The sequence below is a fragment of the Rousettus aegyptiacus genome, unplaced genomic scaffold (assembly GCF_014176215.1).
Source record: "Rousettus aegyptiacus isolate mRouAeg1 unplaced genomic scaffold, mRouAeg1.p scaffold_m13_p_7, whole genome shotgun sequence".
In the NCBI taxonomy this organism is placed as follows: Eukaryota; Metazoa; Chordata; class Mammalia; order Chiroptera; family Pteropodidae; genus Rousettus; species Rousettus aegyptiacus.
Genome location: NW_023416310.1, coordinates 85495926 through 85517912, shown reverse-complemented (window position 1 = coordinate 85517912; position 21987 = coordinate 85495926). Strand labels below are relative to the sequence as shown.

Genomic DNA, 21987 nt, shown 5'->3' with positions numbered 1-21987 from the left:
CAATCCCCTCATCTGCTAAACTTTCCAAACCCAAGGACAAACGTCTTCTATTTACTCTGCTTTCTTTCATGGTATCTCTTCTCAAAGACAGTGGGCAAAACATGCCTTGGATGGCAGAAATTTCCAAAGTGAGAAAGAAAATATCACTGGCAAATATTTGATAATACTGTCCTGTCACATTTAATCCTCACCATGTCCAGAGAAAAGTGAATCTTTATACCTGTCTTACAGAAGTAGAAACTAGAATGTAGAAAAACTGAACCACTGGACCGAATAGTAAACTTAAAAATCAAATGTAGGTCATCCTGAACCAAAGCTAGGATTTTGAATCTCCAGTGGGTTATATGAACCCAGTGTTTACACAGTGTTGCAGTAGACTGCAGTCTGTGGAGTCTGACAATTCGTGAGTCAAGATCAAAGGAAAACGGGCAGAGTGGTCTCTTAGTGGTAAATAATGGTATAGACAAGGGCTACTGGTTTAGAGAGAACAAATGGCTGTGTTAGGGTAAGACTTTCCGAAAGCTGTGCTAGTTAAGTTTAGTCTTCAGGGACTAATAGGACTCAGTTGATGGGGATAGACAAGTTATAGGGAGGAATCCCATAATTTCCTGTCTTACAGGAAGATGTCTGGTTCCTGGACATCAGTACACGTCCAGTCTCTTGAATGAGCCACTGGTTTTAGGTGTCAGTACCTATCCCAGTGACATGAAACACATGTATTTTCTTCATCCCCGACCTGAGGCCTTTCCAGTGATACTGGCCAGTTCTTAACCATTTATCCTCTCTTTTGGGTACCTGGGAAATTTTAAGACGTTCCTCACCTTGAGGTTCTATGGAACTGTCCAGGTGGAGCCAGAAGAGGAGGCATTATCTCCGTACTCACACCACTCAGCCATTGCCATCCAGGCACCAAGAAAGACCTGAAAATTCATGGAGACCTCTGCTTTCCTCTAGTGATATCTTTGAAGCTAATAAGTGGCCAGTTTTGTTCTGGAAATGCTCCCAAAACCCATCTGGAGTTGCAGTGAGCTAACCCTCTACTCCTTGGTCCAGTGTCCTGGAGCTCTTGGCCACAGGCAAGATCTCAATTTTGAATATGTTACCCCTCCAGTTCTTGTTTTCACAGCCGTTTGTTGAACTGTTTTATGTAGAAAAACTCTTCTTACACATGCTTGGAGTTTCCAACCTGTCTTCTTCTTACTATTTTTATATTTTTGGTTTAACACATAGATCAACAAACAGAAAATAAAATCCTATCTCAGAAGATTAGCTCTTGTAATTAAATACCTCTGCTTTCAAGAATCTACCTTAGAGCTGTAAGTAAAGAATCTGACTCATTGTCCTGGGGTCTCTTCAACCCCTCTACTCTACCTCCATACCTTTTACCCACATGAAAACACACATGTACACACACATGCACACACAGCAGACATGGAAAGCCATCCTTGATTCCAGAAGTGTAGGTCTCTGGCTGTTTGTTCTCTGGACTTAATAAATGGCCATTGGCAGTTGTATCTTTTTTCATGGGGTGACAGCTAAGGAACTTTTTGAGGTTTCTTTTTTTGAGGTGATGAATATACAGTTGTGGCGATGGTTGTACACCTCTAAATAGAATTAAAGTCATTGAATTGTACACCTTAAATCAGTAAATTGGGTGGTATGTGAATTATATCTTAATAAAGCTGTTTCAAAAGATATTCTGATTACGTAGAAAAGAAAAAGAAATGGCCTCGCTCTCTGAGGGCGCCTCCGCTTGGAGGCGTCCTGCTCCCCGAACCCAGTGCTTTGTCACCATCCTCACGGGCCTCCTGTGTACACCACGAAACTCGCTAGGCCACTCCTTGCTCCTCTCCCCCAAATCTCACGCATGTGTACTTGGCCCACCGAATTCCAACTCGTTCTTTAGGAAACAACAATTCAGACGTTACCTATTTCCATGAAGTTTTCCTTGACCAGCCAAATGTGAGGTAATAGTCCCTGTTATGTGCTCAGATTATATCATTAAATTTCCTTGTCACATTCTGTTTCACGCTCTGTCGTAATCGCTTCCTCACTGGACTGTGTGACCTTTGGGAGAGTAAGAATCACTTTCACTGTGTCCCACTGTTATATCCCCAGTACCCAGAAGAGCACCTGGAAGGTAGTACAGAGCAGATGGATGGATAGATGGATGGGGGCATGACCTACCTGCCAACATGCAGTTTAGGTCTTTACTTTCATGGTATAAAAGCTAATGGACGCTAACAAGAAGGAGCTTTTCCCTCTTAAGTCAGGAGGAAGAGAGATGAGGATGTTACCATTCAGACTGGTCATTCTGTTTTCCAGAATCTTATTTTTTCTTTTTTTGAGTGGTGTGTAATGAAGGCTTTCTCTGGGGATAGTGGCTCATCTTGCATTTGCTATTATAATTGACCTAGCTGTGCCGTCCTGCTGTTCTCCCTGCTTGTTTATAAATTAGAGAACATCTTTCAACTTAGTGGGGGAGCTCTATTTTAATACAGGAACAGTAAGATGGAACTATGTGTAGGACAATTTAGAGACATCATTGTAGTTTGAATGAGATGTCCCACACTTCCTTTCAAGTCATGAAATCATCCACCGAGATCAGACAAAATGGAATCCGCTTTTTTGCAGGACTGACAATTTTTAAGTAGGCTAGGAGCAGGGATAACATGTTGCTAGAATGAAGAATTCTGGGTGACCAGTTCTTTCCTTTTAATCTGTTCACTCCCTAATGGCTTGCACAGTGGTGTTACTTAGCCACCAAATCAGTATCCCACACTGAGCTTAAAAAATATGCCAACTCTTTACCAAAACATAACAATCAGTTGGAAGGTGCCTCAGAGACCACCTGGTCCAACCTGCTACTAATGCATGAGTCCCCTCCACAGTGTTCTGAACAGATGGTATTCAGCTTGTTCTTTGTGCCTTTCTAGTGATGATTACTCGTTACTGCAGGAAACCAGACAACTGATTTCCCTGCTGGATGATGACACAGAAAGTTTGTTTCATAGAACCAGTCTAAAAGTCTGGAAACACAGTGGTCTTAGAGTCATGGCTCTGACAGCTAGGTGCCCCTGGGCAAGTTACTTAATCTCTCTAAGCTTTATTTCTCTATATATCTAAAAATAAGGTCAGTAACATCCGACCTATTATATTATGAGGATTAAATGAGAAAATACATGCAAAGCATTCAGTGTGTTGCCTGGCACATAGGAAATATGCAATAAGTAGTAGCTTAAAAATCAATCCAAAAGTTCTTAGATGGGTTTAAGATTAATATGTGCATATAAAGTTCAAAAATAGAGTGAGCTATAGCTACCACAATTATCAAAGTCATGACAGTGTTTTAGTATAACATGTATGGCATCCTGTGACTCTACTTGGATTTGAAATGAAGGTTTCTGAACTTACTCTGAGTTAAAGAGACCCAAGAATGAGGAATCACTAAGCACAGACAATTATGCATAGGAAATTCTCTGATACTTGTCTACACATAGTGGGTGGGTGGGTGTGTGTGTGTGTGTGTGTGAGAGAGAGAGAGAGAGAGAGAGAGAGAGAGAGAGAGATGACATAGACTGGGCTACTTCATTTTCCTAAAAAAGAAAAGTTGGAAAAGAAGAAGGTGAAAACTCCTGGAGGGTCCTGTCTGTGTCCCTTGGTCATCTTGCTTTGCCAAGCCCACTGTTCCTACTGCATTAGCTAGTGGGTACCACAAGTCAACACAAAATCAAATCAATTAGGTTAGAAGGAAAGATCATTTCTTTCCTATCAGTACCTGCATATGGAGTTTGAAGACTCCAGTTGTGATTTCAGTTAATTTTTTTTTCTGTTTCTAAAGCTTGAAATTACCTAGCTCACCAAGGTAATAATTGGAATCACTGCCTGATCTCTGAAAGAAATTGGCTTCTCAAACAAAAGACCATTGTTCTTGATTTTTCTGAATTACCTTCCATTATAATCAGGAGATACTCTCACAAATAAGAGAGCCGTGAATTAGAACCTAGCTCTTCGTTCAGCAAACCAAGAAAGGAATAAGGTTTTGATGACTCCTCAAGTTCCATAATCACCCACTTTTACTTCTTGAAAGATGAGTCAGCACCAGAACTCGTTTCTTTAAAGTGGCCATGAGATACAGAGGACAAAGCTCTTAAAAAATACGTGAGAGTACTTCTCAGGTGGCCCAGGACTGCTCAGTATTTCCCACAATGGCATTAATCAGAGTCACCTGCCTAATTTAAAGCACGTCTCGTGCATGTGTGCTAAACATAAGGCCAGCGTGCAATGGGCTTCCCAGTAACCGAGAGTGAGGCCCTCAAGGTTTCTTTTAGGACCACGAAGTCATTACTTTACGGTCACCAACTGTCATCTTGTTGTTACATCACTGCTTCCAAATACAAAACACTACTGGGTCTGATCTACCTGGATGGAGGCATTGGTGCGCTCAGGAAGAATATGAAGGCTTTTGGGGTTTTTTGTTTATTTCTTTGTTTTTATGAAAGCACTTTAGGGAAACCCAGGTTTCTTCCTCCAGTGAATTTAGCCCATTCCTAGAACAGATGTAATGACCGATTTCACTTCTCTTTAACTCTGAGTTTAGGAACCTTTTATTCCCTCACCTGGCTTACCCGTGGTCCCACCCTCCAATTCTCTTTATCGGGAAAACACCGGCTAATCTCAAACATCACCCATTCCTGGATTTCCCCCAGCATCTCAGCATCTGTACCATTGTATGTGACCTGCACTGTCTTATAATTTTCCCACTTGGCCACCTGTCCATAGGAGACTGTGCATTCCAAACTTTTGTACCCTCAAGAACATGGCACATAACTTTCCAGTAAGGTTTTGTTGAGTAGCTTTGACAGAAAGCAAACTACTCTAATTGAGGTATTTTTTTTTTCATTCAACACATATTTATTGAGTTTTGATACCTAAGGAAAAGAAAATTATAAGGGAATGAGGTTCCACAGTCAGCAGGACTGAGTGAACAAATTACAGCAAAAAAGAAAAAAAAATCCAGGAAATTTCTTAAATTGTACCTTTAGTAACATGGTTTTATGTTCAAATCTGTACCATAATTCTAATGCACTCTAAGGTTTGATAGCCACTGAGTTAAAGGAGGGAACTAAGAGCCATCTAAATGCACCTGTCTGGGCGGCCGAACCCTTCTGCAGCTAAGTGGCAATTAAGCTCCTAACCACGAGTCAGGGAGTGGGTGGTGGGCGCGCTGCTCCCACTCGCCTGCGGGTCTCTTTTAACATTAGGTCCCTACCGCCTTAGCACACCTAGTGATATTTGTTTTAAGAATTAAATGAGTTAATAATTATAAAAACACAGCATAATTGGGGCAATCATTTCGTAAGTTATATATAAATGTCTAATCACTGTTATACACCTTAAACTAATATTATATGTCAACGGTAATTGAAAAAAAATTTTAATTAAAATTTAAAAAAGAAAAGCATCAGGGGAAAACACATAGCATAGGTCCTAGCACCTCCTGAATGCTTGATAAATGTTCGCTCCATTTACCTTTACATCTTAACTCGATTGGAACTACACACACGTCTGTCTTTGAAAATTATGGAAAAGAAGTTAGCCACTCGTTTCTTGGTTATTCTCACTGGCTTCGCCGACTGGCTGCCGCTGTCAGTCCCGGGTCTTGGTGCCAGAGCCCAAGAAGCACACAGCTTGGTCCTAATGACAGCGTTTGCACTGACTACATGAATCATGTGACTATACAGAGTGTGACCATGTTTGCCAGCCACAGAGGCAGGATGGGTAGGTGAGGCAGATGTATATCTGGCTTTGGGGAACTCTGGGTCACATATAAAAGACACAGATTGAATAAATAATTGCTGAAGGGTGCCTGCTGTGGAAGAGAGATGTCCGAGTGGCCGAGATGCCTGTTACAGCCTCTCCTGAGGGCCAGTGACGACGTCCCTGAGAAAGTGGTATTTAAGATAAGTAATAGCTAAAGGAACAGTGGGGGGCAGTGCTGAGTAGGGGAATGGAGGAAGATCAGAGATGAGAGACCCCGAAGAAGTGAAAAAAGTCCAGTCTGGTTGGAATGTGGAGGGCGGGTTTGGCATTGCCTCCCCCACCCCCTCATGGGTGCCTGACTAAAGACCATCCTTGGGTCATCTCATTCTCGGCCTGTCTCTTTCTTCTCTGAGGCAGCAGATAATAACCACAGAGAGATACGGTCATATTAACCAGCTCTCTCTAAGGTTGCGAGCCCTAACCTCAAGTGGGTCGTAAGTGCAGTGCAGAAATCCTCCCCCACGTCTGCAGCGCATGGCCTGTCGTAGGCCCCCAGAGTCACTTCCTACCTCTCCTTTCTCTTCAGGCCTTCAGTACCCACCCCCTTTGCTCCGCCTCCCTCTCTTCCCATGACTCTTCTTTTTCATGAAAAAGTAGATGCAATCGAAGAAGAACTCCCACACATTCCTGCCACAAGGTCTCGCCTCCCTCCAGTTACCAGGATAAATGTCCGTGCCTCTCTCCCAAGCATCCCTCCCCCAACCCCTGCAACGGAATCCCATTCCCTTACACCTATTCAAAGATATCAGTCCAAGAATTGACCATCGTCCCTTCACCCATTCCCTCCGGAGCATTCCTATCGGGAGTCAAATACACTTTCATCTCCTAACAAAGAAAATGAAAAGAAGAAGCCTTCCCTTACCTCCCTGTTACTCCTGGCAATTACCCCATCGATTTTTCACCCTGTAGGAAAACTTCTTGCAACAGTTGTCTCTGTGTCTTCATTTCCTTCCCCGCTGCTTTTCCATGATCCACTCCAGCAGGCTCTCTCCACCACTCCTGAGAACGCTTGCCACATTCATCAGACGATCGCCAGAGGTGAAATTACCTTGAAACTTAGAAAGCTCATGCTTCAGGGATCCTCATTAGTGCCCTTTCAAGGCACTATACTAGTTTCTAGTCTATCTCTGAAAGAGAGTCCCCAAATTATATAAACTTTGGACCTCAAAACGCCTGGATTCACACCTCACTTCCACAATTCTTTTAGACCTTTTCTTACTAAATCTATCAGCGGCAGCATTTCACATCACAGATCACGCCTTCATTCTTAAAGGGTTTTTTTTGTTTGTTTGTTTGTTTGTTTGTTTGTTTGTTTATTTGTTTTTGCTCCCGGTGCTCTTTTTGTAGATGTCCCTCCACTTCTACTGACCTCTCCTTCTCAAGGTGTGTATGAGGAACATGTGTAGTCTTTGGCCATTTCTCCTCTTCTCCCTGCCCTCTGGTCATTGTTATGGCCCAGGACTCAATCCAGGGGCCTTGTCTACACTCATTACCTTGATGATCTCATCTAGTTTCATGGTTTTAAATACCATCTCTATGCTGATGACTCTTACGTTATTTATCTCTAGCCCAAGACTTTTCTCCGGAACTCCAAACAGTTACTCAACTTTCTCTGTTGGATGTCTAATAAGTATCTCTATTAGACAAATACTAACTTTGAGCTTCTGATTTTTTCTAAGCCTGACCTCCTATAGTCTTTCCCATCTCAGTAAGTGGCGATTTCATTCTTTCGGTTACTCAGGAAAAGAAAAAAAAAAAATCTGTGTCTTTCATGTTTTACATCCAATTTGTCAGAAAATCCTGTTGCTTCCATCTTAAAAATAATATCCAGCATCAGACCACCTCTCAACATTGTAACCACTTGCTCTCCTACCCGCCTCCCCGCCCCGCTGCCATGATCTCTTGCCAGAGTTACTGCACTAGTCTACTAACTTCCTGCTTCCACAACTGACTGCTTGTATTTTCTGTATTTCAGTCAAAGTCAGATCATATCACTTCTTTACTCAAAAGCATCTAAATGGGAGGAGGGACTAGAGTTAGGGAGGGAAGGCAGGGACACACAAGGAAGACCAGATGGTGAAAAGCCTCTGAAAAGATTTGAAAGGGGACTTACCCAGATTTTCATTTTAAAATAATGTTTTTATAATACATTCGGGTCTGGAAGAACGGAGTCACAGGATATCTAGTACCCTCTAGAATTTCAGAACTTGGAGATATGGAATAACCAATATTGTCATTTATACTTCCAATGAAAGCAAAAGAATGATAGCATCCATGTGCATTAACTATATTCGTTTGTTTTTAAAATAAGGCATTAAATATATTCAGTCTCTCCCAATTCTTTATACTTTTAACAATAAAGGTAAAAATTAAAAATAGGTAGAAAGAAAATTCATAGAACCAATTTAGCTTTATTTTTTTTTTTTTTGAGATTATTTTAGAGTTGTTTCTGCGATTTAAGTCACAGAGGCTTAAATGATTTTGCTCTCTCTCTCTCTCTCTATTTGCCTTATGTATAAATGAGGTATATGCAGGTAAACTTATCAGTAAGTTGAAAGTGCCTGATTCTTCTCTGACTATAGACGTATTTGTGTTGGGTATTTCAGAATGCGAATGGAAATAAAATGTTGACTTAGCACTTCAACAGTTGATTAAAACCGTGTCTAAGGACCAGGTGACTAAAATTTGCTCCATTCATGCCTATATGCTTAGGGTTAATTTTCCACTCCTAAAGGTACAGAGCTGCATTTCCAGTCCTCTTAACAACTCATTTCTCAGCTAAACATCTTTCTTTCCATGAACTCTTTTACCCTTTTATCATAAATTCTACCTGGGTATCAAGTTAACAGTCCAGCCAAAACATGCATGGTTTTCCTCCCTAAGTCATCTCCAAACAAACCCAGGGAGAAATGTATCAAAACCCAACCTAGTGAAACCAAAGCCAAAAGAATCTAACATTCTTTGGAAAATAGTTATCAATAAGACAATACGGTTTTTGCTTTTAATTATTCAGAAAATTCCAGAGTCCGATTGACTTTATACAGCTTCTCTTTCTGATATGGTAGGAGTTCTATTTGAGGTGAAATTAAATATGCAAAGTTTAATAAAGTCAGACTTTACCGTTTTAATTCAGGTCTTCTGTTACTCATAGTGGAAGGCAGTTCACGTGAGCGAGGCACTAGCTGCCTTTTGTTTCAAACTCTATTAATACTCAGGGCTGTTTATACAGTGGACAGATTTAGGAAATAGGGATAGCGTCTCCCTTCAGAGAAGAGGGCAGCTGTGCTTACTCTCTGGTATAATAACAGTGTCTCCCTCCAGGGCTAAGGACAGGCAAAAAACTGCCTATTAAAAAAGATTTAGGTTCCCTAAGCTCAGGGTTTCTCTCCTGCAACACAAGCAGCTGCATCTGTCGACATCCACCTGGCTCCGTCTGTGTTGCCCCCATCCCATGAGATGCGGGGCAAGGGACAGTGACGGTGGTGTGATGACGTTTATGCTGCTTGCTGCGCCCCGGGTCTCCTGCCAGAATCATGAAACGGTGGCGGGGTCGCCTCGTTGGCTGGCACGTAGGGTGGAATTTGAGATTCTTCACAGTTACTGACAGCTACGGAAAAGATACTTTTAAATAATATTTTGAAAAGGACAAAAAAAACACTGCTTTAAAATCTATAATGAGTGATTCCAGAACATGAGTATGCTCATTCTATCTATCTATCTATCTATCTATCTATCTATCTATCATCCATTTTTACTCAAGCTATTTCTTCTGTCTGGAATTTCCTTACTTCCATGTATTTAAGTCATTCCACAGTTGGCACTTGGAAAGTTTTCTGAATAGTGTTACTTTTCCATATACATGTAAGAAGTCAAAGGCTCATGCTACAAAAAGTGATTAAAATAAAAGGGTTCAACTTGAATCACATGATGTACTATTCTAGATGACAGCTTTAATAAGGAATATTCATTCATTCCTTGTTCAGCCATTTACTACATACCTAATTTGTGCCAGGGAGAGTGTTAGATTTGTGGATACAGAAATAGGAAACTCTAAGATAACGAGGCACAAGAGTAAATGAATATAAAATAACGAGATAAAGATGAAACGAAATCCATGCCAACAAGGGTTTTATAATTTCCCACCGTTATGTCTGACAAACAGCAAGGTGTCTGCAAACCATGGCTTTGTACTACTTTTGTGATTTATATGGAGTGATACCCAGCATCCCTTCCTGGATCATTATCATATACCACTAAGGGAAGAATAAACTATGTCGACCACCCAGTAAGAACTTTAGTTGCAAGTGAAAAAACACTTAATCAAGCAGACTTTTACAAAGATGGGGGCAGGGACGGTAATGATTGGCTAACACAACTGAAAATTCCAGGGGGTAATGTGCTTCACACATTTCTGGATCCAGGCACTCAAATGATAGAACTGAAACTTAACTTACTCTTTCCATTTCTGAGCTCTGTGTTCCCTTGTGTGGGTTTCATTCTCTTCCACAGTTATGTCACGATGCCTCCCAAGTTTCCACCCCATTCTTTAATTCATACTAGAAGAAAAAAAAGAAACCATCTGTCCTCAGTGATTCCAATAAAAATTGTGGTATTAAACCCCAGCAGCATGACTTGGATCACGTGCTTGTTCCTAAATCAATAATCTGGCTGTCCAGAATGGGGCATATGGCTCTTCCCGGAGTTGGATGTAAATGTAGAACCACACAAACCATATTCTCTGAATGTATGGAAGGGGTAGACCTCCAAAGAAATTCTGGTTACTATATAACTAGATGAATGGGGAGCATAAAACAACAGGTGTCTCTTATCTACCTGAGTCTCTTTTTTAATTACTTAAAATGTTCAGATAATAAAACTGCATAAACATTTCTTGAAATCACCAAATACTTATAGTAAAATAAGAAAGTACGTTACTCAAATCTGTTAGTAAAGCAGGTATCAATTCAACAATGATTGACAAGGTAGAGAATAATACCTTTATATCACTGTAAATATTGGTCTAAATTACATAACAACAGTAAAATATAGTGAAAGCTTAGCCACACGTTTTCTCACATTTATTTTTTTAAATACAGCTGACAATACCTGTGGGATGCCTTTGTAGTCACCTTCAAAGTCCCACCATTCACCTGCTGGCAGGTTACCTAGGCTAAAAAAAATTCTAAAGTCCTAGCCTCAAAACCATACCAGCTATTTCCTCCCTGTTAACATCAAGCTCAAGGAACCAAATGTGATGTGAGAGGCTGAGATTGATTGGAAGAACAGAACTGACATTTTAACTTTTCCTTGAAGGTTTTTAATTTATAATAATTCATGCATAATAATGATTCTGCATACTTTCATTAAAAACTTCTACATGTCAAATGCTGTTATAGGCTTCCTTAATGTGATAGTTAATCAAAGTCGGTACTTCTCACTAGTTAACATTCTAATTTATAAATCAAGCCACCTTCTTATTATAATAATTTTATAGGTGGGTGCTAAAGAAATCCACTTGTGATAAGAGGTAAAATGTATTACTATAAAAGATATTTGCTAACTACCCTTCACTGAAGGAGATTTTTGCTGCCCTGCCCACGTCAGGAATCACCCAGTTGACTTTGACCAATGAAGTGTGAGTCAAAGTGCCACTTCCCAGCAGAAACTTTAAGAGGCCTTGCTTATTAATTCTACCATTTTTCCTCTTCCCCTCTGCCGTATCAGCAAATTGCTCTTGTAAGTCATTGAAATTCTGTGTCCTTGTTACTGCAGCATAACTAAGCCTAAACTGACTGAGAGAAATCCAATGATCTAAAAGGATTTTGTATCAGCTTACATGCGATCACCCTTTTGATCTAGAAAAGGCTTTTGATCTAGAAAAGGAGAGCCTTGTTAGCTCCTCCCATGTGAAGGTCAGAGAGAGCGAGCCTGCATAATTAGGCAGAACTCAGGATTTTGAGTATCGGTGACGAGCGGTGTGTGAGTAGCTTGCATTGATTCTGCTTAAACAGTGTGCACCTCTCAAAAAATGATGAATTTCTTTGCCATGACTCTGTGATCACAAGTATTGTCCATCATTACTTTGTTTTAAAGAACTCTAATACCTGATTTTGTGTCTTGGCCAGTCTTTTAATAGCGGTGGGACTTAGATCTAGGCCTTCACTGCCATTTTGTAGAACCTAATTTTTATTCAGTTCAAATATATTTACTAAACTACTCCAATCCACCTGGTGCAATCATATTCAATTCTGTCAGAAATCCTAAAGTAAAAGTCATTTGAAGGGTATATCTAAATCCTTATTTATTTATTTTTTTATTTCTATGATGGACACAGTAGCATAGTGTATTATCTTATCATCCAGGTGTATAGTCTCAAATTATATGTATCTGTAGTAGGCACAATTTCCAATCTGGAATAAAAAATAAGTGGATTTTTTTTTCTCAATTATATAAAACATCTATTTTTCTAGATAGCGTAAATACACTTATTTAATTCAGGATATCACTATCTTCCCTTCTCACTCCAGTTATATGTCTCAGTTATGATGTGAGTACTGATAGCATAACAAGTTTTCTGGTTAAATGGCAATGGAGTCCCTGTCATTCTCCACCCATACTGACATCTGTCAAGATGCCTTTATTTCGCCTGGTCTCTCAGTCATTGCTTATGGCAGAATACCACTGCATCCCTCTAATCCTGACGTGAGACCCCACATTCTGTCCATCCCCTACATCACATGCCTGCTGCCCTTAGGCAGTGGGAAACATTTTGCTTCTTCCTGTGCCATGCTCAGGGGCATACTGAAGCGCCCTCAATCTGTCTTTGGAATCTCTCAGGAAAGCATTTATTCCTGAGTTTTGACACTTTGTTAGCCTTTCTTGGGAAGAGCATGAGGGTACCTGTCTCTCTCTGCTCTCAGATGCCCCAGATTTACCTGGAGGTTTCAGTGGTCGGCCCTTCTCTGCACTGGGACTTCTCTGATACATAAAATAGGTACTTGAGCCCATTCTCAGGAATTCTTCATTGTCTAAATCATCTTTTGTGACTTACCCATTCTCCCTTCATTCAGGAGGCTGTCGATTCAGTCTGGTGATAAATTACTGTGACTGTTCAAACGATTTTTAAGAATTCATTGTTTATAACCTGATGTAGCCCCTTTGAGATCCAAAAGCCAAGAACCTGACTGTCTTACTGCCTGCAAACAGCTGTTTCATTCCTTACGTGAAGCAGTTTTACAGAAAACAATACTTGTTACCTGAACAGGGAAAAGGGTTACAGAAAAATAGAAAGTAGCATGTGTCCCCCAAAAAAGCATAATCATGAATTATATCAAGATATTATTCTATCATAAATACAGATATAAAAATACAGGTAGGCATTTAAACAAAAACTGGATTAAACAAAACACTAACTTTGGGCTCTGAGCACAGCATCTTTTGATCAAAGGCAAGACATTTTTATATGAAAATTAGTATTGTCATGGTGTTTCCATTTTAGAAATCTATGCCAACCAGCATGACATAGAACATATTATCTCGTTTCATGCCTATTCTATTCAATAAAATTACTTTTTTAGACTCAATCCTCTTCATTTATTATAATTATTAATCTCAGGGAAAAAAAAGTGCTTGAATATACTCAGATTTTACACATTTTTGTGTATTATCAGATCATACAATAAGTCCCCATCTTCCCTTTTAACAAGAAAATCATGGTTATTCTAGACAACGCTCTTGAGCCAACACAAAAGAACACAACCGAAATGAACCTAATCAAATGAAGGATCCAAAAGAACACAATCAATGAAATGTGAAATATTTGTTTATAAATATTACTTTATATTTTATAATAAGCAATACATTATTCTTTTTAGAGATTATCTTAACATGAGAGAAATTCTGAGCAAAATTATTGCACAAGTCATTAATGATGTAGATTGAATCAATAATGGTAAACAGTCATGACAAGGCGACTAAAAAAAATCCTTTAAATGTCACTTTTTTTCACATTAGAACTGCATACTCGAAAAAGCAATTAATTAAGGGTCTAAAACGTATTCTCTGTTTGGCTGTGTCGTTCCTAAGCAATTCACCTCATTTCTCTGAGTTGTATTTTCTTCAAGAGATATTGGACTATGTCAGTGTTTCCCAAAGTTTAAAAAGAATACCACTGGTGTCCCCTGAGGTAATTATAAGTGGTATATTGTATGACAGAGTAACGCAGCCATTCCTTTTCAACTCTGCCATCTTGATTAGGGTAAACTCTTGTCGATGCTAGTTTTGGAGTTACCTAGTGTTACTTCTGTGTTACTTCTACTTTGTAAACAAATGGAAACCTTGAATTCAGAGTTTCTTGGATTATAATAGTTTCTAGATAAAACTTTGTTGTGTTTTTATTATATTCTCGGTTACTTTCTTTATGACAAGAAATGTTGATTTTTCCATTTTATAGTAGTAGAACAGAGTTGCCTTTTAAAATTTAAGAAAAGCATTCATTTTTAAAAAAAATAAGTAAATGCTATGGCAAGTAGAATGTACATGACTAAATTTTTAGCATCACTGAATAGGTAATCTACAAGGACTTTTCAAAGGGTCCAGTTTTATATATATTTTTTCTTTTTGGTATTTAAGTATATTTGGTATATAATCTTATATTGTTTTTATTAGTTTCCAGTGTACAATGTAGGGATACAACATTTTTATACCTTTACAGTGCGATCACTCCACTAATTCTAGTAATCGTCTGTTACCATGCAAACTTATCACAATATTGTTGACTATTTATGTGTTGTTTTATGCTAGTTTTGGTCAGGGTGAAAGACAACATGGTGTAAGCTGGAGTCTCGCCCTCTGGCTTCTGATGCAGTGTGCAAAGTGGTAAAATAAGCTTCAGGAGATAAATAGGACATGTCTCTGAAACAACAGCTTACCTTGGTGGTTTTAGCAGCTGGATACACACACACAACCAATATATAAATAGATGTATTCAGGAACAGATGCCAAATTTTTCTGAATTCGAAGGACAAAGCACTGGTCTTCAAACACATATATTTCTTGTTTTTGAATGGATAGAATTAAGCAGATAGGAAAGTCATCAGAGTAGGTTAGTAGGTTCAGATCCGAGATGTCCTTAAATTCAGGACACTATGCAGCGATCACTAAGACTATGTGGTAACAATAGGAAGAGTTTGAAATGGCAAAGCAGTTCCACTGTGAGCACGGAAGTGAACCGACCATAACTAAACTATGGGATTTGATCAAAAGGGGCAGAGGGTTTCAGTGAGGCTTTGGTTCTACCTCCCTGCTCCCTTGTTCATCTGATAATGCACATCCTCTCCATGCAAAGAATATTGTTGTAAAATCATCTATACACATATGAGGTACCTAGCAATTGGAGGCAAGTAACTTGAAGCCTCGTTACCTTTATCTTGAGAGAAAATATGGAAAAGAGCAGGGGATCAGGGTTTTGTGCTGAAGACAAAGACTGAGAAGATTGAGTTCCTGGGGGAAGAATTCAGAGTAATGTGAAAAGGATTAAAATGATCCTATATACTTGAGAGCTTCTAGGGTGTTTTCCTTCCCTGAGCCACAAATTATATAAGCAACGAATTTTGTTCTTGCATAACTATTGTTCCTCCCCCTTTGTACTCCTCAGCAGCACTGCTAGGCAAAAAACTGGGTATGGAAAGAACAGAAATTTATTCTCTTGATGATCTGTATTATGGGTGTAGAATGGAACTGCCTAGTGCTTTTGTTATTTCCCTCTGCTCTGGGGAGTTGGGACAGGAGTCAATGCAAAAAGCAAACTACATCCCTAAACTCTAAATTTCACAGCCATCAGTGCAGCTATGGGATCTCGATTAAGTGTTCTTGCTTCATAAACTCCCATGTTCTTACCAGTCTTGTTCACCAGGGATTAGAGGAGATAATCTGGACCTGATGAATAGTAAGTGTCCAGAGTACGGAGTCTTTGCTCCACCCCTCTCTCACTGGTTTCAAGAGTAGTGGTAGACAAAGCCAGAAGGTTTAAGAACAATTTTCAAAAGATACGCGTATTTCTGTGTAGACCAAGTCTTAATGGAGAATGCATGCTCTGTAAAAACTCAATCAATTGCAAAGTATTTAGAAAAACAAGATCAATTATGCCTCTGTGGGGAAAAAAAACAATTTTTTTTGGCCTGGGGGCAATATCACTTAGTTATACCAGATGCTTCAGAAAGTACCTTCACTTTCAAAACCCTGAGCAATATTTTGGGATGCTTCACAGAATGTGTTCCATGGGAATAGAGTTCTGGAATGTCCCACTTTAATAAATGCTGCTAAGGCAGTAAAGATGGCTTCCCGCCAAGTTAACATTAAGTTCCTACAAATGTATCTTTCAATATCTTTCTCACAGAGCAGTCAGAGATAAGAGGGAAAATGTAGTTGGGAAAAAATAATAATTTTCTGATGCGAGCTGTTCTGGCAGCCACGAGCATCAACATAAGTACTTTTTAATCCATCGTATTCTGCCAGAGGGTGACCCCCTCTGTTAGGAGTGGTAATTGCTCTACTTTACTTCGTGCAGTGATTTCAGGGAAGGGCTGTCCCCAGGCCCTGACCTGGCTTTGCTTAGAGACAGATCCCTGGGAGCTACTATTTTAGCTTTAATCCAGTACATGCATTTTTTTAAACCAGGTTTTATGTTTTAATGACTTCCTGAAACTCCCCAAAGTAAAATATATGATAAATATGGATCTCGGCAGAGGCACGAGAGCCTAATAGTCTGGCGGGTTGTTGCAGGAGGGAGTAACACGACAGGCTCGGCAGGTCTTTAAGAAATGTTTAAAATGAGCTGTTGGTGTGCGAGAGTGTTACGGGAGTTAGATAAGATAGCCATTATTTTTTCCAATTCATATTTGATAAATTAAGATTGAATTTTCCAGCCAAAGTAATGTTCCTACTTATTCCAATTAGGCGGAAAATGTTAGATGCAATTATTAGAAACTAGACAGACTCAGGAAAGGAAAAAAAATTTTTCAAGTATACATATATACACACATACAGACACACACATACACATATACACAGATACATATCTGCATATACACAGAATCCAAGGATGGGCGATTTCTTAGGAACCACAAGAGCCAAGGTCAGGGCTCTGCTCCGCTCGCTCTCCCTGCTCCCTGCCCCGCAGTCCACGTGGCAGAAGAAGCCCGAGTCTTCCCGATGCCCAGCCAGCCCTTGTGCTCCTCCCCACTGCTGCACACGCTTTTCCCGTGAGCTGGCCTCCCCTTTCATGGGCCCCTGCAGATGCGTGCGCCCGAGCCTTTCTCCAGGATAGCCTAGTGTTCCACCCCGCTGCCCTCTATCCCCTCACTAGTTCCTTTGTAGTTCTTAGAATGATAGGAAACTATCTTATTTGTTTACTTGTGTATTATCTTCCTGTAAATTCGAATGTAAGCTTCTTGAGGAGCTTGTTCACCTCTAAATTTTTATCATCTGGACATTGCCACATACGCTCAATAAATGCTGATGGAATGAAAATATAAATACAGGCTCAGCTGCAGCTAGGGATGACCAGGCAGTTAAAGGAGACCGTCGTGAGCTAGGAGAGAATCCCCAAAATGTCCACCTCCAACTGGCTACCTTAAACAAGTTCTAGTATTTCCTCAAGTGAGCAGGAGGATGCGCGTAACACACTGACCCAGCCTTTGAAATGCTTGATCCTAATCCTTTTGCCAATCCAGCACTAGCTCAAGGAGCTAAATAATTGTGCCCTGCACAGGGGACGAGGGCATGGGTCCAGAATCATGTCAAATAAGTGCTTTCATCGCCTACTCATTCCAACATAGATGAAAGGAATTTCAGGCTAAAAACTTTCAGTTAATATTTACAGTTGACCCTCATTATTCACAGATCCTGTATTTATGAATTCACTTACTGAAATTTATTTATAACCCCAAATCAGTACTTGTTGTTGTTTTTATGGTCACTCATGGACATGGGCAGAGGGGCAAAATTTTTGAGTCACTCAATGCACATGTCCCAGCTAAGCTTGAACCAGGTGACTTTCTGCCTGATTGTTTCAGCTCCCATCACTGTAAACTAGCATCCTTTTCGTGGTCTGTTTACTGCCACTTTTGTTTCCAGTGATTTTCCTGTTTAAAAGGGCCCCACACATAATGTTGAAATGCTGTCTTGTGTTCCTAAGGACAAGAAGGCTGTGATGTGCCTCATGGAGAAAACACGTGTGTCAGATAAGCATCAGGCCTGCGATGTAGTGCCGTCTGTTAGTTCACTGGTAATGAATCAACAATAAGGTGTCTTTAAACATAAAACAAGGCTATGTATTGATGGGTTGATAAAAACATATGACCAGAGGCTTGCAGAAACCTAACTTATATTCCTCCTAGGAGCAGTAGTTCAGTATTTGCTATTTCAGTGTTCACAGTGACTTTATAGAACATAACAGTCATGAATGATGAACGATAAGAATCGACTATATTTATTAACCTAGTGAGACTTACTTCAAGGGATTTTCATACCTATTTTTATTGATGATATCAAGTAGAACTTCCAGATGTTTGCTTAAAGCAGGTTGGTTTTTTTCTTTTTTCAAAACAAGCCATTCAGAATACAAATCTTTGATGTAGAATATACATCCTTTCAAAAGATCATTTTTTTCTTTACCGCTTATTTAAATTCATCTCAGACCGTTGGTGTCAGGCTCGTGAAAACTCTATGTACCTCCCCGAATATTTGGGGCTGAGCATCTATACTGTCCTATTGCTGACTAGAGAAAGAGGTTGTATCTCTCATAGTTCACTGTTGACAGGCCCAGGAAAGGGCGCACTGAGCTGTGACAGTTGACATTTGGTACACAGCCACTCAATCTTCATGGTAGTAAAGCTTCACGAAAGTGCGCTACATTCTTCGTAATGTGTCTGGTCAGTCATCGTATTGCCTGCCACTTATCTTGGACTTAAAATTAATTAAGAACTATTAATGGGATAGGGAAGGTAGGGAATAGATAAGATGAATAATGAAGATTAAATTCAAGGAAATTCTTATAAATTGACTGATTCTAGAGTAAATGGAAAGGACGAGAGATTATAGCCTTTACGGCTGGTAGAATCTCATCAGCAAAGGGCAGTTTGGTTGGTGGAATCAAACTTCAAACTCAGTGAGGACTGTGGAGGGGACAACTGAGAAGAGAGGTGGGTTCGTCACGCTCACACATTTAGGATTTACAGTGTCTTTTGTGGACCAGACTTGGCTTGCTCATCACGCTGGCTTTTTCCTGAACCTGAGTGACTAATTTATGTTGCCGCATCATCATCCATCTGGCCTCATTCAGCAAACGTTTATTTGGAGTGACTGTGAGAGCCACGCGAGGTCAGACTTGGGGGATGCTGCGGAGTGTAAAGCCGAAGTGTCTGGACTGTAGCACCAGAGCACCTGAGTGTGAATCTCAGCCCCGGCACTTACTCACTGTGTTGTCTTGGGCCAGTTAGTTAACCTGTCAGGGCCTCAATTTCTGCGACTGGAAAGCATAGATAACAGTAGTGCCCACCTCATAAGGCTGTTGCAAGGATTAAATGAGATAATCCGCGTATCGGTGCTTAGCACAGTGCCTGGCAGAGACCGAGTACTTAGTCTGAAAGACGGAAGGGTGGCCACTGTGCCAAGACGTCCTCAGCAAAGGAAGAGTGTGGTACAAGATGAGGCAGGCGGGCCAGATGCTCCAGGGCCTCACAGGCAGTGCGGTCATGATTTCAGATGGCTTAATTGCATTTAGGAAGGCTTTGCAGGTTTTTAAGCAGGGCACCAACAACACTGTTTAGACGAAAACAATGTTTGTTCTAAATATAATTTCTATAATGTCCTTTTTTTTTTTTTTACTGGAAAAATTGCATTATGGCCTCAATACTTTAATTCCCTTCAGTTCTCGTGGCCTCTGAGCTACCCCACAGTGCTCCTAACACCCTGACATAAAATTCTGCGAGGGCCCACTGGCCTGGCCTGTGGTGACGACGATGGTGCTGGTGGTCCAGGTGTTCACAGTAACTGCTCCCTTCGCTGTGCTTACCCATGTCAGGCTCATGTGCATTATTTTATTCAAACCTTACAACTACTTTCCAGAGTCATCTTATCCCTTTTTTATGCATGAGAAACTGAGGCCTGAAGTCTTGTAACTAGGATTCAGATGCAGGTGTTTCGCCCCAGGGCTGGCTGGCTTCTCACTCATTTCCAGGGGGGACCTTGTGTGTGACAGAGGGAGGGCCCTGAAGTCAGACAAGCTGTCGTAGCTCTGCCTCCCACCTCTTTGCCTCAGTTTCCCTATTTGCAAATTGGGACTAAGACCTGTTTCGCAGAATGGTTGTGCGGCATTATTGGTCGTGGCATTAATGAGACGTGGCCGGAACAGCGCCGGGCACAGCGTCGGCATTCCTCACGTGTCCCGCTGTTCGCTTCGTTGCCTCTGAGTGTGTCATGCACGAAGGAAGCCCCCCAGCCCTCTGCAAGGGCATCCCCGTCGGTCCTGCGTCTGCTTCCTCCAGCCTCCACGGAGGTGGAGCAGGGAAGTTCCGTGCCCACATTCAGGAAGCTGAGCCCCAGTTCCTCCTAAACTAGCCTCCTCCAAATTATGCTTTTTAATTAAACCTTTCAAGGTTTAATTAGGAAATGACATGAGTCATCTTTGTTTTGGAAAATGTATTTATGGTTTGTCTAATTAGGTAGGTTTCGTATGATTTCTCGTCGTGTGTAAAATTAACATACTAAATATTTTTAAACGGAAAACCTCTAAAGCATCTTACCTGGGCATCAGGTAGAGAGCAAACATAAAGGTCAAACAAGTTCCGCCTAAAGCAAGGCTTGGAAAAGCTGAGCTGGTTTCCAGTGAGTCACTTTACATGGGTTACCTTAAAGACTTGCTTGTCTCTTCACCTACACTACAACTAAGCATGCAGCCTTTAATGGGGCCTCACGGCCTGGAGATAAAATCTAGGTTCCTCCTCCAGATACTTTACTCCAATTACAACTGCCACCCAATCTCATGTGTACTGTCCGGCAGCTGCAGCAATCTCAGGGGCCTCTGACTGACCGGAGGAGGCCCACCCACGTGATAGAGGACAATCTACTTTACCTGGGATCTATTGACACCTTAATCTCATCTAAAAAATATACCTTCACAGAAAACAGCAAAAATAATGTTTGACCAGCCATAAAATTAACCATCACAGACTGTAACCTGTATGAGGGCAGATTCAATAATATTGCTGCCTGTTCCATCTGGCATATCGTATGCCCTTAATAATTATGCACGAGTGAACATAGAGCACCTCAGAGTGCAGTGCCCACACGTGCAATCAATCACTGGTAGACGATGGCATTATTCTTCATAATTGAAAATTTTAGTAAGATATAAAGAGACAGGAGTTAGGACTTAAAATAGATACACAATTAAAAGAGAGTTTTCATAACATCTGCTAGTCACAGCTATTTCCACAAGGTCTCTACGGGGCAGGAGGAAGCTCGGAGGAAGGGATGGACAGACGGATGTATATGACAGTAAGTAAGGAGGCCCTTTTGGCATCGGCCCTAGGCCCAGGACGAGGGCGGTCAAAGGGACATTTTATTTGATTGCTAGCTATAAGTTTTTGTGTCCAAACCACAAACTAGGCTTTAATAAGCAGAGCTGGACCACTTAGGTGAGAAGGATCCCTTTATTCAGCACTGAATTGAAAGATTAGAGTCCCGCCTAGAGAGAAACGTTTTCGGGGTGGGGTAAGGGACAGATGTGTTACTGTTCTAGCCACACCGATTCCAAATGTTCTGGTTCCTGTCATCCTGATAACACCGGAAGCTGCAGCCACTATCTTTTCTGCGAGAGGGACTGGGGGAGGCCGAACTGGGAGAGACCCACACCTGTACCCATTACTTTTTATCGAAGCCTTTTCAATGAATAGACACCGAGCATTAATTCAGCAAATATTTATTGAGTAACATGTGGCAAGTAGAGGCTACAGACAAAAAAGTAATAAATATTAGGTAAATACTCAGGAAAGAAAGGAAAAGGATAAGAGGATGGTGAGCACCAGGAGGGTCCCCTCGTGAACGGTGGACAGGGAGGCTCTCTCTAGCCCACTGACATTTGAGCAGGCACCTGAAGGACGT

General features: G+C 40.8%; 1 protein-coding gene across 4 annotated transcripts in view; it reads left to right on the top strand.

Moving 5' to 3' along the window:
* The window catches only part of SGCD (sarcoglycan delta), an 811202-nt gene that overhangs the window by 754335 nt on the left and 34880 nt on the right, over positions 1-21987 (top strand). The window lies entirely within an intron of this gene.